Raw genomic sequence first — 18,429 nt, 5'->3', positions numbered from 1 at the left:
GTGTGTGTCCAGTGGAAACCTCGTATGAATCTGATCTCAGGTCAGAATGGGTTCATCAAGACCAGTGTGTGTCCAGTGGAAACCTCGTATGAATCTGATCTCAGGTCAGAATGGGTTCATCAAGACCAGTGTGTGTCCAGTGGAAACCTCGTATGAATCTGATCTCAGGTCAGAATGGGTTAATCAGACCAGTGTGTGTCCAGTGGAAACCTCGTATGAATCTGATCTCAGGTCAGAATGGGTTAACCAGACCAGTGTGTGTCCAGTGGAAACCTCGTATGAATCTGATCTCAGGTCAGAATGGGTTAATCAGACCAGTGTGTTGTCCAGTGGAAACCTCGTATGAATCTGATCTCAGGTCAGAATGGGTTCATCAAGACCAGTGTGTGTCCAGTGGAAACCTCGTATGAATCTGATCTCAGGTCAGAATGGGTTAATCAGACCAGTGTGTGTCCAGTGGAAACCTCGTATGAATCTGATCTCAGGTCAGAATGGGTTAATCAGACCAGTGTGTGTCCAGTGGAAACCTTGTATGAATCTGATCTCAGGTCAGAATGGGTTAACCAGACCAGTGTGTGTCCAGTGGAAACCTCGTATGAATCTGATCTCAGGTCAGAATGGGTTCATCAGACCAGTGTGTGTCCAGTGGAAACCTCGTATGAATCTGATCTCAGGTCAGAATGGGTTAATCAGACCAGTGTGTGTCCAGTGGAAACCTCGTATGAATCTGATCTCAGGTCAGAATGGGTTAATCAGACCAGTGTGTGTCCAGTGGAAACCTCGTATGAATCTGATCTCAGGTCAGAATGGGTTAATCAGACCAGTGTGTTGTCCAGTGGAAACCTCGTATGAATCTGATCTCAGGTCAGAATGGGTTAAGTTATGGACCTGTGTGTGTCCCTACGTATATACAGTACAGGTCCCAGTACAGTAATATTGTGAATCTGTCATACAGATTGATTGATTGATTGAATACTTTATTGGTCAGAAATGTAAACGGCACGTGTGTGGTACAGTCAGACATTAACCCATTCTGACCTGAGATCAGATTCATACGCGGTTTCCACTGGACACACACTGGTCTGATGAACCCATTCTGACCTGAGATCAGATCCATACGAGGTTTCCACTGGACACACACTGGTCTGATTAACCCATTCTGACCTGAGATCAGATTCTAAAAAAATTCAGTCATTCTTCGATTTTTCAAAAATAGCAGACCTACAAGCTCATAGCGCGCCACTCGGTGGCGCGCTACGAGCTTGTAGATCTGCTGTTTTTCAATAGCTAAAGCATGACATGATGCTGACACCAAAACGGGTTCCCGTTCAGAATGGGTTAAAGCTAAAAAAGTAATGGGAATTTACATTGTGGTCCTATGTATTCAATTCATCAACATAGCATACAAAAATTAACACAATAATACATGTCATCATTACATTTAACTCCCCTTTTGGTTTTCTAAGTAAGTAAGTAAGTAAGTGAAGCCCGACACACACCGCCTGCGACCGCCGCGGCACAGTATTGCCGCGCGCCATAGCCGCACGGCAACACCAACAGGACGCGGCGCGCTACCACGCGGCTGGGGAGTTTTGTTGACTATATTCCATTGCCACGCCCACGGATAGCCGGGTGGAGGCCGCGCGGCAACGCCTGGAAAATAGAACAGCGGTGCATCGGCGCGGCAGGCGAGGCGTGACCGCGCGCCGGCGTGACCGCGCGTCGGACGCAGCCGGTGTGCGATAGGTTCATTGAAAATAATGGAGGCGGCTGTGTCCGCCGCGCGGCGACGCGCGGCGGACACAGCCGGTGTGTGGTGGGCAAACCCATTCTGACCGGGCACCCATTTTGGTGTCAGCATCATGTTATGCTTTAGCTATTTAAAAATAGCAGATCTACAAGCTCATATCACGCCACCGAGTGGCGCGATACGAGCTTGTAGGTCTGCTATTTTTGAAAAAAATCGAAGGACGACTGACATTTTTAGAATCTGATCTCAGGTCAGAATGGGTTCATCAGACCAGTGTGTGTCCGGCGGAAACCTCGTATGAATCTGATCTCAGGTCAGAATGGGTTAAGTAAGCCATAGGGGCCATAGTGTTTCTGTAGCGTGAGGCAGCTTGATGTACAAGCACACCCCCTGGAGTGGACGGGGAGTAGGAATTTACCCCCCAATCCAACCCTTGATGCTGAGTGCCAAGCAGAGAGGCACTGGGTCTCTTTGACCGTCACCTGGCCAAGCAGAGAGGCACTGGGTCTCTTTGACCGTCACCAAGCAGAGAGGCACTGGGTCTCTTTGACCGTCACCAAGCAGAGAGGCACTGGGTCTCTTTGACCGTCACCAAGCAGAGAGGCACTGGGTCTCTTTGACCGTCGCCAAGCAGAGAGGCACTGGGTCTCTTTGACCGTCACCAAGCAGAGAGGCCCTGGGTCTCTTTGACCGTCACCAAGCAGAGAGGCCCTGGGTCTCTTTGACCGTCACCTAGTGCCAAGCAGAGAGGCACTGGGTCTCTTTGACCGTCACCAAGCAGAGAGGCACTGGGTCTCTTTGACCGTCACCTAGTGCCAAGCAGAGAGGCACTGGGTCTCTTTGACCGTCACCAAGCAGAGAGGCACTGGGTCTCTTTGACCGTCACCTGGCCAAGCAGAGAGGCACTGGGTCTCTTTGACCGTCACCAAGCAGAGAGGCACTGGGTCTCTTTGACCGTCACCAAGCAGAGAGGCACTGGGTCTCTTTGACCGTCACCAAGCAGAGAGGCACTGGGTCTCTTTGACCGTCACCAAGCAGAGAGGCACTGGGTCTCTTTGACCGTCGCCAAGCAGAGAGGCACTGGGTCTCTTTGACCGTCACCTGGCCAAGCAGAGAGGCACTGGGTCTCTTTGACCGTCGCCAAGCAGAGAGGCACTGGGTCTCTTTGACCGTCGCCAAGCAGAGAGGCACTGGGTCTCTTTGACCGTCGCCAAGCAGAGAGGCACTGGGTCTCTTTGACCGTCACCTGGCCAAGCAGAGAGGCACTGGGTCTCTTTGACCGTCGCCAAGCAGAGAGGCACTGGGTCTCTTTGACCGTCGCCAAGCAGAGAGGCACTGGGTCTCTTTGACCGTCACCTGGCCAAGCAGAGAGGCACTGGGTCTCTTTGACCGTCGCCAAGCAGAGAGGCACTGGGTCTCTTTGACCGTCACCTGGCCAAGCAGAGAGGCACTGGGTCTCTTTGACCGTCGCCAAGCAGAGAGGCACTGGGTCTCTTTGACCGTCACCTGGCCAAGCAGAGAGGCACTGGGTCTCTTTGACCGTCGCCAAGCAGAGAGGCACTGGGTCTCTTTGACCGTCACCTGGCCAAGCAGAGAGGCACTGGGTCTCTTTGACCGTCACCAAGCAGAGAGGCACTGGGTCTCTTTGACCGTCACCTGGCCAAGCAGAGAGGCACTGGGTCTCTTTGACCGTCGCCAAGCAGAGAGGCACTGGGTCTCTTTGACCGTCACCAAGCAGAGAGGCACTGGGTCTCTTTGACCGTCGCCAAGCAGAGAGGCACTGGGTCTCTTTGACCGTCACCTGGCCGGGAATCCAACCCCCAACCTCCCAGTCTCAGGGCGGACACTCTAACCACAAGGCCACTGAGATGTTTTTAAGTGGTGCAACCACTTCATTAAGGAGTTTTGTGTGTCACTGTTGCGCAGCCTAACACACACACACACACACACACACACACACACACACACACACACACACAGACACACACATATTAACTGTATGATTTCGGGTGTGACAGTACAGTACAGTACAGTACAGTACAGTACAGTACAGTACAGTACAGTACAGTACAGTACAGTACAGTACAGTACAGTACAGTACAGTACAGTACAGTACAGTAGAGGGACCCCCTGGGGACGCCCACACGGTAACTCTGTCATTTCTCGACCGTTTCGGACGCGGGGCGGCTCGCTGGAACCGGGCCGGCACCCTGGGTGTGTTCCTGTGGGTCACCCTGGGTGTGTTCCTGTGGGTCACCCTGGGTGTGTTCCTGTGGGTCACCCTGGGCGTGTCCCTGTGGGTCACCCTGGGTGTGTTCCTGTGGGTCACCCTGGGCGTGTCCCTGTGGGTCACCCTGGGTGTGTTCCTGTGGGTCACCCTGGGTGTGTCCCTGTGGGTCACCCTGGGCGTGTTCCTGTGGGTCACCCTGGGTGTGTTCCTGTGGGTCACCCTGTGGGTGTGTTCCTGTGGGTCACCCTGGGTGTGTTCCTGTGGGTCACCCTGGGTGTGTTCCTGTGGGTCACCCTGGGTGTGTTCCTGTGGGTCACCCTGGGTGTGTTCCTGTGGGTCACCCTGGGTGTGTTCCTGTGGGTCACCCTGGGCGTGTTCCTGTGGGTCACCCTGGGTGTGTTCCTGTGGGTCACCCTGGGTGTGTTCCTGTGGGTCACCCTGGGTGTGTTCCTGTGGGTCACCCTGGGTGTGTTCCTGTGGGTCACCCTGGGCGTGTTCCTGTGGGTCACCCTGGGTGTGTTCCTGTGGGTCACCCTGGGTGTGTTCCTGTGGGTCACCCTGGGTGTGTTCCTGTGGGTCACCCTGGGTGTGTTCCTGTGGGTCACCCTGGGTGTGTCCCTGTGGGTCACCCTGGGTGTGTTCCTGTGGGTCACCCTGGGCGTGTTCCTGTGGGTCACCCTGGGTGTGTTCCTGTGGGTCACCCTGGGTGTGTTCCTGTGGGTCACCCTGGGTGTGTCCCTGTGGGTCACCCTGGGTGTGTTCCTGGGGGTCACCCTGGGTGTGTCCCTGTGGGTCACCCTGGGTGTGTTCCTGGGGGTCACCCTGGGTGTGTTCCTGTGGGTCACCCTGGGTGTGTTCCTGTGGGTCACCCTGGGTGTGTTCCTGTGGGTCACCCTGGGCGTGTTCCTGTGGGTCACCCTGTGGGTCACCCTGGGTGTGTTCCTGTGGGTCACCCTGGGTGTGTTCCTGTGGGTCACCCTGGGTGTGTTCCTGTGGGTCACCCTGGGTGTGTTCCTGTGGGTCACCCTGGGCGTGTTCCTGTGGGTCACCCTGGGTGTGTTCCTGTGGGTCACCCTGTGGGTCACCCTGGGTGTGTTCCTGTGGGTCACCCTGGGCGTGTTCCTGTGGGTCACCCTGTGGGTCACCCTGGGTGTGTTCCTGTGGGTCACCCTGGGTGTGTTCCTGTGGGTCACCCTGGGTGTGTTCCTGGGGGTCACCCTGGGTGTGTTCCTGGGGGTCACCCTGGGTGTGTTCCTGTGGGTCACCCTGGGTGTGTTCCTGTGGGTCACCCTGGGCGCGTTCCTGTGGGTCACCCTGGGTGTGTTCCTGTGGGTCACCCTGGGTGTGTTCCTGTGGGTCACCCTGGGCGCGTTCCTGTGGGTCACCCTGGGTGTGTTCCTGTGGGTCACCCTGGGTGTGTTCCTGTGGGTCACCCTGGGTGTGTTCCTGTGGGTCACCCTGTGGGTCACCCTGGGTGTGTTCCTGTGGGTCACCCTGGGTGTGTTCCTGTGGGTCACCCTGGGTGTGTTCCTGGGGGTCACCCTGGGTGTGTCCCTGTGGGTCACCCTGGGTGTGTTCCTGTGGGTCACCCTGGGCGCGTTCCTGTGGGTCACCCTGGGTGTGTTCCTGTGGGTCACCCTGGGTGTGTTCCTGGGGGTCACCCTGGGTGTGTTCCTGTGGGTCACCCTGGGTGTGTTCCTGTGGGTCACCCTGGGCGCGTTCCTGTGGGTCACCCTGGGTGTGTTCCTGTGGGTCTGGAGGTTCTGGACGCCCACACGGAGTTGCACCACTTACTTCACACGGGTGTGATTTTTGGTCTCGTGATACTGTAGATATTATTTCAGGCCAATCTAGAAAGAAACCAGTGATTCACATCCAGGTCGGGGCATTTCCACATTTTGATGGCAGAGCATCAAAATGAGAACTTTCCCATGTTTGTTCTAAATTCATGGACGCTCTCTCTGGTGTTGTTGCTGTGGGTGTCACTCACTTTGGAAAAGTGGTTTGACAAGTATGAGGGCATTAAAGGGCACTGAGTCGACTGAAAGAATTTAAACAGTAACACTGCACAATGAAAGCCAAATATTTTCATTTCTTGAGGGAAGAGAATGAATATACACCATTTGTACTGAATTACAGACACTGTCAGTGAAATAATGAAATGGTTCCATGGAGAATAACTTCTTATTGTGTTGCTTATTCATGGCGAACATGCTCTCTCTTCCCCCTCACTGTCTTACTGGATGTGATGACAGACATTTTCAGCCAAGCTCTATTTGGACTAGTACTGTTCAGACTGACTTCTCCACAGAGGGCGGCTTTGTTCATGTGGAGCATGCTGTTTGTGGACCGGAGAGGAATATATTTACATTTCTGATTGATTTTTATGCAGACAGGAGAGACAACTAATTATAACAATAAGTGTAACAAAGAGGTTTTTTGGCGACCTGTATTACTGAAAAAACAACCTGATCCTTAAAAAAAGCAATGCTGATTTTAGAGGGGGGTATAAGTAAGTATAACTCTCTAGTTACGTACTTGGACATAAATTCAGCCTAATAAGTCCCATGATCAACATAATATTCAAACCTGGTCAATAACCAGGTTTCCCTTCCTTGTAGCAAAGCCATTTCCTAAAATAATACATCTCAGTAATTTAACTTATGGCCAATTCCAATTGGTAGTCTGTCAGTGCCAGCAGAGCCTGCCTTCCGCCTGTATTGAATGTTCGGGGATGTTTCTTGGCATCAACTTTGTGTGGGCCTGCAGTGCCAGTGTAACCAATACCACTGTGTGTAACTTGTGATGGTGCGAAACGGAGGCTTTCAAGTGACCGTCCAGAGATTTTAAACCACTAATTCATTGCCTTTTTAACATTCTAAAACAGTCAAAAAACAGCAAGCTTGTAATGTTTGAAATATTCAAAAGTTATTGAAAAATGCATGAAATTCTGTGTTTGACACTTAAGGGAAACACCTTCGCCTTTCTAGTTTTTGTCTTCTATCAAGCAGTGCAAAGTTTTTTCTTAAGTGACTAAACCAATTTTCTTTACATTCCTTTGCAATCAATGTGACTATTGCACTTGCATTGAAACAACTGTTCTACCTCCTTGAGTGTGCAAAGGCACTTAACCACCAACCAACTGAACTTACCCTGTGAAGGAAGGCAGTGCTGAGGAAAAGCATATTTGCTCAGCAAACCTCTGCCTGGATAAACTATGGTTAGAAAAAGGTAGTATAAAATACCACTTCTCAATAAAATAAAATAAATACTGCCAGCACTCTAAGCATGTGTGAATCATCCTAAGAATATTTGTTCAGTAATTACTGTATTTTGTGGATATACTAGCCAAGTTTCCTATTTTATTTGAAGTTGGCAAACTTTGCAGTTTTGTTTGTATACTACTGCCTTACCCATTCTAATATATGAACAGGAAATTATGTACAGTGTGGGTAATGCAATATAGATCACATTGATTGTGAGGGAATTGTTAACGGATGATCTTGTACAGTTGTACACTAGTTGTGATGTTGTTAAGTTAGGACTGTGCAGAATACTTGTATTTGATTAATATTATAAATATTGATCAATACATGTAGTAGCCCATTCTTTGCCCATGGTTTCGGACTGCATAATGTATAGCTCCTGTTGTGCTCATCATCTCAGTTGATCCCCCACAATTCCTTCATGCCGAAGAAATTATTTGAACCACATACCGGTATTTTATATTTTATGGCCCTGCAATGTAAGCAACGTCAGACAGACTGGACTATAGTTGATTTGTCCGTTTTTCTAAGCTCTCACGTAATCTCATGTGGGGCCAGGTGCTTCCCACGTGGCACCATATCAGACTGACAGTCACATTGTAAATTAAGTCTTTCCTTTAGATATCCTTTAGACGTTAATTCATTTTCACACGTGTATTTAATTTGGTGCAGTTTGTGTTGCCTGTATGATGATGATATGAAATTGCCAATTGTCATTGTTGTAAAATGATTGTACACTGCCCAGCTGTTTTATACATACGCAATATTTAGCTTGAATCAGCAGACATTAAATCAAAGCATTTGCGCTTATGCCATGATCAAAAGGTGGAGGCTGGGTGGAGGAGGCAGTTAAGCAGCAGTGGATGCGAAACGGGCAGCAAGACAAGCAGAGATCTTAAAAGCAAAGCCATATTTAAAGGAACCAATCAGATTATGGTATAAGTGTGACGTCATGACCAGCAGAGCTGGAATAGGAAGCTAGGCTGATTGAAAGAATCAGATTACAGCTGAGGCGTGCAAGACTCCTGTGTCCTGCATGAACCAATGCTATGCTCCATTTTTAATTGGCGAATATTTGTGAATGATATTATTTGTGATGTGCTAAAACAGTAATTGCATATCATATCAAACGTGCAGCTCATAATATTCTCGTAATTCCTCTCCCTTCTTTTTGGTCAGTATTGCACGTCTACAAAGGTTAAATAAATATAAAATATGTGTGTGCCAGCACGGAGCAGACCTGAAGACTGAGCTGTATTTGGCTAACAAGGCCCCCGACAGTGAGGCAGAGCAGGTGTCTGCTTCCTGCCTGCCTGCATCAGCCCGGCACTGGCCTTGGGATTTATTCTCTCACTGGATAGAACCACACCACTCACTCTCCCCTCGCTCCCCTCGCTCCCCTCCACACCACTCACTCTCCCCTCGCTCCCCTCCGCTGGCCTCCGGGCTGTGTGCTGGAGTGTGTGTGTGTGCGTGTGTATCTGTTTGTGTGGGCGGGTGACACCATAATATGAGCGTGTGTTTTGTATGTGCGTGTCAAGCTCAGGGGGTCGGGGGGGGGGGGGGGGGGGGGGGGGGGGTGTCTGTCTGTCTAGCCCCCCCCCCCCCCCCCCCCACCCCCACCCCCACCCCCACAAACACACACGCACACTGAATTGCTGGCTTTGTCGCTTCCCTAACCTTCCACAGTAAAGGTTTATATAACTCCCAGCCAGACAGGCAGACAGACAGGCAGTCAGGCAGCTCCACGGCCAGCCCTGAAACCTGACACCACGTCACTCCTCAGAAGGGGGAGGGGGGAGGGCCGGCCACTCCCCCCTCAGCCCCCACCGCTGGGAAACCTTCTCTCCCACTGTGGCTGTGTCGTGATAGGCTGCCACAGTCACACGTCGTCACGACACGCACGCACGCACGGAAGTGCACACACACACACACACACACACACACACACACACGCACATAGTGTCTCTGTCACTTGCTTTCAGTCTCTCTCTGTTTCTCCATGCATCTCTCTGTGCTTCTTTCTCTTTGTCTATCTTTCTCTCATCCACTCTTTACACTCAGTCCTCTCTGTTCCTCGTGCTCCCTCTCTGTATGTCTCTCTATCTCTGTCTGACACACACACACACACACACACGCACACGCACGCACACGCACACACGAGCTCCCCCTGTCAGTATCCGGTCTCATCTGTCTGTCTGTTTGCAGAGCTGCCAGAAAGGAGGCAGGGAGGGATAAGTAAGGGGTCAAAGCAACAGGAAGTCAGAGAGAGGCTGGTGCAGGGTGGGCAGGAAGGGGAGGTCTTAGGGTGGGTGGGGCATTGAGATGTTGTGTAGGGGGGGGGGGGGGGCAGGAGGAGGAGGAGGAGTAGGAAGTGGAGAGAGTTGAACTTGGACTGAATCTGTTGGGAACATGTGGGAACGCTGCCAGCCCCAAACGACACAGTAGGTCAGAATATAAAGCATTCTCTCTCTCGCTCTCTATTCTACTTTTCTGTCTTTATTGTGCACATCTATCTATCTCACTCTACTCTCTTATTTTACTTTTTTTGGGAGGGGGAGGGGGGGGGGCGTGATTTCGGCAGTCAATACATGCCCCCCCCTCTCCCCTGTGCGTGTGTGACTGTATGTCACTGTGTGTGTGTGTGTGTGTGTGTGTGTGTGTGTGTGTGTGTGTGTGTGTGTGTGTGTGTGTGTGTGTGTGTGTGTGTGTGTGTGTGTGTGTGTGTGTGTGTGTGTGTGTGTGTGTGTGTGTGTGTGTGTGTGTGTGTGTGTGTGTGTGTGTGTGTGTATCTTGAATGAGAGGCTTTGTGGCCTCAGGTTAACCTTGTTGCTGACAAAAAAGACCTGGGGGGAAAAGCGAAAGACAAGCCCACCGTCTGGCTATTTATTAAGTGTTCCAGTTTGAAGGATAGAACTGATGATGACGCCCTGCAGGTCATCTGTTAGGCTCTTAGCATGACTAAGGCATTGTCCTTGTTTATGGTTGACACAGCAGTCAGCTTTGAGACTGAATCACTAAAACACCACGTTGGTTAGACGAAGGTCCCAAATGTGGAGCAGAGCAGGAACGCCGGAGGTTAGATTTGTCCTTGTATTTGCGGTTGACACACATTACAGGCCGCCGTGCATTACAGTGCATTATTTGTTATTTTGAATGAACTTTTAAATGTCGGCTGCTGATTAGTTTGTGTTGTCACAGAGATGGCAGTTGTTGCCTCATGGGTTACTTATTTGTTTCTAGCTCAAACAGGTTTTCTCAGTTGATTCAAGGGAGAAAGACGTCTGGTTTGTCAGTTTCCATGGACGCAGACGTCATTAATCAAGGATTTGTTGAAAAAAGTTTAGCATTGAGTTCCGTTTCACAACCTTCAGTGTCCTGAGAGAAGGAGAAATAATGCATTAAGCCATTCTGAACGGGCACCCATTTTGGTGTCAGCATCATGTTATGCTTTAGCTATTTAAAAATAGCAGATCTACAAGCTCATATCGCGCCACCGAGTGGCGCGATACGAGCTTGTAGGTCTGCTATTTTTGAAAAAAATCGACGAGCGACTGACATTTCTTGAATCTGATCTCAGGTCAGAATGGGTTAATCAGACCAGTGTGTGTCCATGTGGAAACCTCGTATGAATCTGATCTCAGGTCAGAACGGGTTAAACTAAAGTTCAGTGTTTAGACACTCCAGACCATCACTCACTGTGTGCTGTAGCCTGACTCAGCATGCATGCCGCTCGCTGCTCAATCCCACCAGGTATGGTGAGAAAAATGGAATAGTATGTATGCCGGGGAATCGGGTAGTTGTGGCATCATCACAAAACAAAATGCACCGCCCCTACCTTGCAGATTCACAGGAGAACCCTTTTATTTATTTTAGATATACCGGTATATCAATTTGAAAAGAGTGTCCCTTTGAGAACTCTTTTGTGGTATTTTCCACCCTCCTTTTTCACACCAAACCTCTTCTGTTAAAATAGCTGATCTGTAAGCTTACAACACGTTGGCAAATGGCAATGTGACGCGTTGTAAGGTTGGAGATCTGCTACTTTGGCCGACTGTTCATCTATTTCCAATGAGGACGCTGGAGCAGTGGTTCCCAAAGTTTGGTTCGGGCCTTCGGGGGGCCCCCCAGGGGTCCTTCAGGGGGCCCCCCAGGGGTCCTTCAGGGGGCCCCCCAGGGGTCCTTCAGGGGGCCCCCCAGGGGTCCTTCAGGCAGTTCCAGGGGGTTCCCATGCAGCTAAATGATAGTTTGTAACCAAATGGGCCCTTATTGGTCTGTAACTCTGAGAGTGTAGAAATGGAACCAAATGGACCCGTTAGGGTCCATTTGGTTCCATTTCTACACTCCAAGAGTTAAATTAACATTGATTTTACAATATAAATTTCAAACAAAGTGTTTTTTGACTGGGGGGTCATATCAGGAAATTTCAAATAATTTGACCCCCCCAGTATCAGGATGTATTAGGATGTTGATATTCATTCATCAGCCAACACTCCCCACTCACAGGTAGTACGTGTCTACGACAGGCGCAAATGCTCATTTGTTGTGATGCGCCTCCTGCTGATTCCTCTCGCCTGTCACTCTGTTCTGGTCTTTTTCGTGCGTGTGTGCGTAAGATTTCCTAGAAAGGTTTGCTGGTCCCCTTCCCAGCAAGCCAAATGATGACATGATGATGATGATGACATTATGATGATGATGATGATGATGATGCCTCCGGTGGCGTTCAGGACTAGGCCAGATCACTACCCATATGGGGTTGATCTTTACGTCATTTCCAGGACGTCTTCACCAGTTGAAATAATACAGCTTATTCTGAGCCAGATCTGACTAGTTATGATATGACTTAAGTTGATCAGGCCTCGATCAGACTCTGACTCAGACTCTGATTCATCCAGGATGTCGGTCTTAGTGGGCAGAACTTATGTTGGTTGGAATCAGGTGATATTCTGTGCCAGATCTGACTAGTCTTGGTTTGACTTGTTCTGGCCCCACTCGAGACGCCCCTAATTGGCCCAGGTCCTGACCGTGCTCGCTGGGTTTCCTTTCCAAAGGACGGTGTCAGGCTTCGTGTATGATTTATGTGTAATTAGTTTAGGATTAGAGTTAAAGGTTATGGTTAGCCATAGCGGGAATGAAATGTAGTCAATGGTGTGTGTGTGTGTGTGTGTGTGTGTGTGTGTGTGTGTGTGTGTGTGTGTGTGTGTGTGTGTGTGTGTGTGTGTCTGTGTGTGTGTGTGTGTGTGTGTGTGTGTGTGTGTGTGTGTGTGTGTGTGTGTGTGTGTGTGTAAAGCTTTGGCAATGCGCCTCCTGCTGATTCCTCTCGTCCGTCACTTTGTTCTGGTCTTTTTCCATTTTCCGTGTCATCGTATGACAGTGCCGAAAAATGCCAATTGATCGATAGAATAGGCTACTTTATTTGTCAGAAATGTAAATACAGTAGCACGTGGTACAGTCATATTCTAAATTTAAGAAAATCTGTCACCAAAAAAAAAATCTAAAAATGTCTGTGACTGCTGCGCGCTTTGGGGCCCATCTCAATAGCTCCCAATATTTTAATTGACTTCATTTTCGACACAAATAACTCCTAGCACCCGCGATCTTCCCGCAGATCACGCGTCACAAGTGAAATGCATGTTGGGAGTGTTACGCACCAATTAGTCTAAGGGTAAAGGGTACGCATAACATATAAACTGGACAATTAGTCTAAGGGTAAAGGGTACGCATAACATATAAACTGGACAATTAGTCTAAGGGTAAAGGGTACGCATAACATATAAACTGGACAATTAGTCTAAGGGTAAAGGGTACGCATAACATATAAACTGGACAATTAGTCTAAGGGTAAAGGGTACGCATAACATATAAACTGGACAATTAGTCTAAGGGTAAAGGGTACGCATAACATATAAACTGGACAGTTAGTCTAAGGGTAAAGGGTACGCATAACATATAAACTGGACAATTAGTCTAAGGGTAAAGGGTACGCATAACATATAAATAAATTAGTCTAAGGGTAAAGGGTACGCATAACATATAAACTGGTCTAGGGGTAAAGGGTACGCATAACATATAAACTGGTCTAGGGGTAAAGGGTACGCATAACATATAAACTGGACAGGAAACCTCACTCAAAAGATGAAAATGCTTTTACTTGTACTTCAGATATAAAAGTTACAGAGGTACAAAAGTGTTGTTCTTAACTCATCCATCGCCACCAGGGGGCGCCAAAAGGCTCAGACCACCATTATATATCAATTTTTTTGTGATCAGTTTGACTGCTTAATGAACAATAAAGACATCAGGATTAGGTTAAACCTGGCTGTTAGCCTGGTCCGGAGCAGGCTACGTCCAAAGCATTAGTTTCCATGGTAACTAATGTAGCATCACTTTCATGAAACCGAATCAAGCCTCAACATATCCAGGTTAACTGGTTAAATTAATCTGGGCAAGATTAACCAGATTTCATGAAACCGGTTAATCGCTAATCCAGGATATATTAAGCCAGGATATCTGTTAACCCATTCTGAACGGGAACCCATTTTGGTGTTAGCATCATGTTATGCTTTAGCTATTTAAAAATAGCAGATCTACAAGCTCATAGCGCGCCACCGAGTGGCGCGATACGAGCTTGTAGGTCTGCTATTTTTGAATCAGAAAACTGTCAGGATGTAGAAGACGTTTATAGAATCTGATCTCAGGTCAGAATGGGTTAAATCCCGCCTTAATCTCTAATCCAAGTCTGGTGGAAGGGGCTACCAGCAGCCTTGTTTACGCTGTGCCACTACGGCCAGTGCTGTTGTTGCTGTGTTTTTTCCGAAGTTGCAGACTAAAGATGTCCCTTCTCGCTCGCCATCTCTCGCGAGAACCGGTAGAAGCTGCGTGAGGTTCTGATCACTCTCATTGGCCGGTGACGCTCTGATTCCTCAGAGCGTCTACCTACTATAAAGGTCATTACACACTGGCGAATTAGCGACGCGATGCGAATAAGCGATCTGAAAATGCGAAATATTGCATGTTGCAGTTCGCCTGCGAATCTCTGCAAAATACGACACCAGAGCGAACAAATAAAAGCGAAAACGGTCGCATTTTCGCACATTCGCACATTCGCCACTGATGTGGAAGCTTGCATGGACTTCAATTGTTTTTTTTTAAATGCGAATTATTCGCACGAATATATCGCGTCGCTAATTCGCCAGTGTGTAATGACCTTAAGAGACAGTCTTTGCCTGGGTTCCGACGAGATGACATCGCTAATTTAGCTCTAGCTGTTCGCTATTATTCTGTCGGTTAACTTTTGCTTATCCTTTTGGTTTGTCTTTAGCGTGTTAGGTTTCAGTTGTAGTTCCTCCTCGGTTATCGGTTAGGTTTTGGTTAGGTGAAGTTATTGTTTTGTTGTCTCTTTTCTTTCTGGGAACACCCCCACCACTGTAAGTTATACCGCTCTGCTCTAATATCCTACCCTATTTATAATACTGTCGCTACTATGATTGCCAATATACTTGAAAGTAGATTAACTTCCATCATGTATCTATTGAGCCATTTGCATTAATCGACTTTCAAGTATATTGGCAATAATTTATAGTAGCGACTAGTAGCGACTACAACTAATTAATACCTGTCAGTTGATTGATTTGGCGGTCCAAATAGTTTTTGTGTATTAAACGCCCGGGCTACTATTTGGGAAAATAACGGTAGCACAATAATACATGTCATCAACAAATGCAATACGCTGCATGTACAAAGGAGAAAAAAGCATTTTACCTCCCCTTCTGGTCTCCTGCTATCTGCGGTCGTCTCTCCCTTTCCAACCTCCTTGACATCCCTGTTGACAGGCCTTCAGGGACGGTCCTCTCAGCTTCCCTCCACAGTCAGCACCTCTGTCTGTGCTAATGGACGCTGTCATCCAGCCTGACCCTCTTTATTCACTGCACCTGTGGCATCCCGTGCAGTCAATGCTGATTGGCCATATTCACACAATGACACATTTATTATTTCATGCCGTCATGGTCAAAGGACTTCTATAGAGCAGTGCTTCTCAAGTTAACCCATTCTGACCTGAGATCAGATACACACGAGGTTTCCACTGGACACACACTGGTCTGATGAACCAATTCTGACGTGAGATCAGATTCTAAAAATGTCAGTCGTTCTTCGATTTTTTTCAAAAATAGCAGACCTACAAGCTCATATCGCGCCACTCGGTGGCGCGATATGAGCTTGTAGATCTGCTATTTTTAAATAGCTAAAGCATAACATGATGCTGACACCAAAATGGGTGCCTGTTCAGAATGGGTTAATGACCCCCATCTCAAAACTATGTTGTGCCAAGAAGGAAGCAAAGATTTGAGTTAAAAAGGTTTTTCTTTCCAAAATAGCAGATACAAGCTCATATCGTGGCACGAATGATGAGCTTGTATATCTGCTATTTTTGAATAGTCCCACTTGAGAACAGAAAACGACCCCACTTTGAGAACCAATGCTATAGAAGGGCAGTAATGGTTTAACCCATTTTGGGGGCGGGAACCCCTTTTGGTGTTAGCATTATGTTATAATTTAGCTATTGAAAAATAGCAGATCTACAAGCTCATAGCGCGCCACCGAGTGGCGCGCTACGAGCTTGTAGGTCTGCTATTTCTTTTACATCGAAGAACGACTGACATAGAAACATAGCTTTTTCAGAAAACTGTCAGGATGTAGAAGACATTTTTAGAATCTGATCTCAGGTCAAAATGGGATAAGAGATTGAGTAGCCCCTGCTCCTCCCGGCTTCATGTTGAAGTGTCCTTGAGCAAAGGAACCTAACCCCGAGCTGCTCTCCATGAGCAGCTCGGTGCCTTTACCTAACCTAACCTTTGCCTAACCTAACCCCGAGCTGCTCTCCATGAGCAGCTCGGTGCCTTTACCTAACCTAACCTTTACCTAACCTAACCCCGAGCTGCTCTCCATGAGCAGCTCGGTGCCTTTACCTAACCTAACCTTTACCTAACCTAACCCCGAGCTGCTCTCCATGAGCAGCTCGGTGCCTTTACCTAACCTAACCTTTACCTAACCTAACCCCGAGCTGCTCTCCATGAGCAGCTCGGTGCCTTTACCTAACCTAACCTTTACCTAACCTAACCCCGAGCTGCTCTCCATGAGCAGCTCGGTGCCTTTACCTAACCTAACCTTTACCTAACCTAACCCCGAGCTGCTCTCCATGAGCAGCTCGGTGCCTTTACCTAACCTAACCTTTACCTAACCTAACCCCGAGCTGCTCTCCATGAGCAGCTCGGTGCCTTTACCTAACCTAACCTTTACCTAACCTAACCCCGAGCTGCTCTCCATGAGCAGCTCGGTGCCTTTACCTAACCTAACCTTTACCTAACCTAACCCCGAGCTGCTCTCCATGAGCAGCTCGGTGCCTTTACCTAACCTAACCTTTACCTAACCTAACCCCGAGCTGCTCTCCATGAGCAGCTCGGTGCCTTTACCTAACCTAACCTTTACCTAACCTAACCCCGAGCTGCTCTCCATGAGCAGCTCGGTGCCTTTACCTAACCTAACCTTTACCTAACCTAACCCCGAGCTGCTCTCCATGAGCAGCTCGGTGCCTTTACCTAACCTAACCTTTACCTAACCTAACCCCGAGCTGCTCTCCATGAGCAGCTCGGTGCCTTTACCTAACCTAACCTTTACCTAACCTAACCCCGAGCTGCTCTCCATGAGCAGCTCGGTGCCTTTACCTAACCTAACCTTTACCTAACCTAACCCCGAGCTGCTCTCCATGAGCAGCTCGGTGCCTTTACCTAACCTAACCTTTACCTAACCTAACCCCGAGCTGCTCTCCATGAGCAGCTCGGTGCCTTTACCTAACCTAACCTTTACCTAACCTAACCCCGAGCTGCTCTCCATGAGCAGCTCGGTGCCTTTACCTAACCTAACCTTTACCTAACCTAACCCCGAGCTGCTCTCCATGAGCAGCTCGGTGCCTTTACCTAACCTAACCTTTACCTAACCTAACCCCGAGCTGCTCTCCATGAGCAGCTCGGTGCCTTTACCTAACCTAACCTTTACCTAACCTAACCCCGAGCTGCTCTCCATGAGCAGCTCGGTGCCTTTACCTAACCTAACCTTTACCTAACCTAACCCCGAGCTGCTCTCCATGAGCAGCTCGGTGCCTTTACCTAACCTAACCTTTACCTAACCTAACCCCGAGCTGCTCTCCATGAGCAGCTCGGTGCCTTTGCATGGTTGCCTCTGCCATTGACCTCATGCAGACCGCGCCCATCTTGCCACCAAGGTGCTAACTAGATGCAATTTCTCATTGACAGCCCATTCATCTGATTGTTTTAAAGGTTTTATGACATTCATTTTCATTTATTTTTCTTTTTCTTTTTTCTTTTAGCTTTTATGACCTCAATTACACCCCAAAAAACCTGAACTTTGAACATTCAGTGGATTTTCTGTGGTCTGAAGTTTTCTTTGGGGTTTTTTGGGGCCTTTTGAGCTACAATGAAAACAGGCAACACAGTGAAAACAGTGACATCTGCTGGCAAATCCCATTGACATATATGGGATTTGCAGTAAGTGATGTCACTTACTGCCGGCAAATCAGAGCACCTGTTTGAGCCAGAAAACCCCAGATCACAGAAAATCTACTGAATGTTAAAAGTTCATGTTTTTTGGGTGCAATTGAGATTAGAAAACCTAAAAAAAACAAGAACAATTCCAAAACCTTTTGTTTTATGTCACAATCCCTTTAAACGTCAAACTCACCAACATTGCAGCATAAAAATCCACTGTAGAATAAGTGTTATGTGTTAATTCCTGTCAATACATTTGTTGCAGGTGTTTTTAGTGTAATACACCAGCTGGCTTATTATTGGGCTCACTTGACTCTCACATGTCACAGTTTGAAAACATGTACAGTCCAGTACTACATCGATGTTACACATTTTAACATGTACAGTCAGTACTACATCGATGTTACACATTTTAACATGTACAGTCAGTACTACATCGATGTTACACATTTTAACATGTACAGTCAGTACTACATCGATGTTACACATTTTAACATGTACAGTCAGTACTACATCGATGTTACACATTTTAACATGTACAGTCAGTACTACATCGATGTTACACATTTTAACATGTACAGTCAGTACTACATCGATGTTACACATTTTAACATGTACAGT

At 48.1% G+C, this 18,429-nt stretch overlaps 1 protein-coding gene across 7 annotated transcripts in view; it reads left to right on the top strand.

The window, feature by feature from the left end:
- chd9 (chromodomain helicase DNA binding protein 9) overlaps positions 1 to 18,429 on the top strand; it is a 213,241-nt gene that overhangs the window by 20,212 nt on the left and 174,600 nt on the right. Inside the window, exon 1 of one of the 7 annotated variants that reach the window (XM_083759953.1) lies at positions 9,623 to 9,694. The exons of the other annotated variants lie outside the window; for them this stretch is intronic. The gene's annotated coding sequence lies outside the window, so the exon portion shown is untranslated. Of the gene's footprint in view, positions 1 to 9,622; positions 9,695 to 18,429 lie in introns of those variants that run through there. 7 annotated transcript variants of the gene reach the window in all.

Source organism: Protomyctophum parallelum (assembly GCF_964188405.1).
Source record: "Protomyctophum parallelum genome assembly, chromosome: 2".
Classification (NCBI taxonomy): domain Eukaryota; kingdom Metazoa; phylum Chordata; class Actinopteri; order Myctophiformes; family Myctophidae; genus Protomyctophum; species Protomyctophum parallelum.
This window is presented reverse-complemented; position numbering and strand designations above follow the sequence as displayed.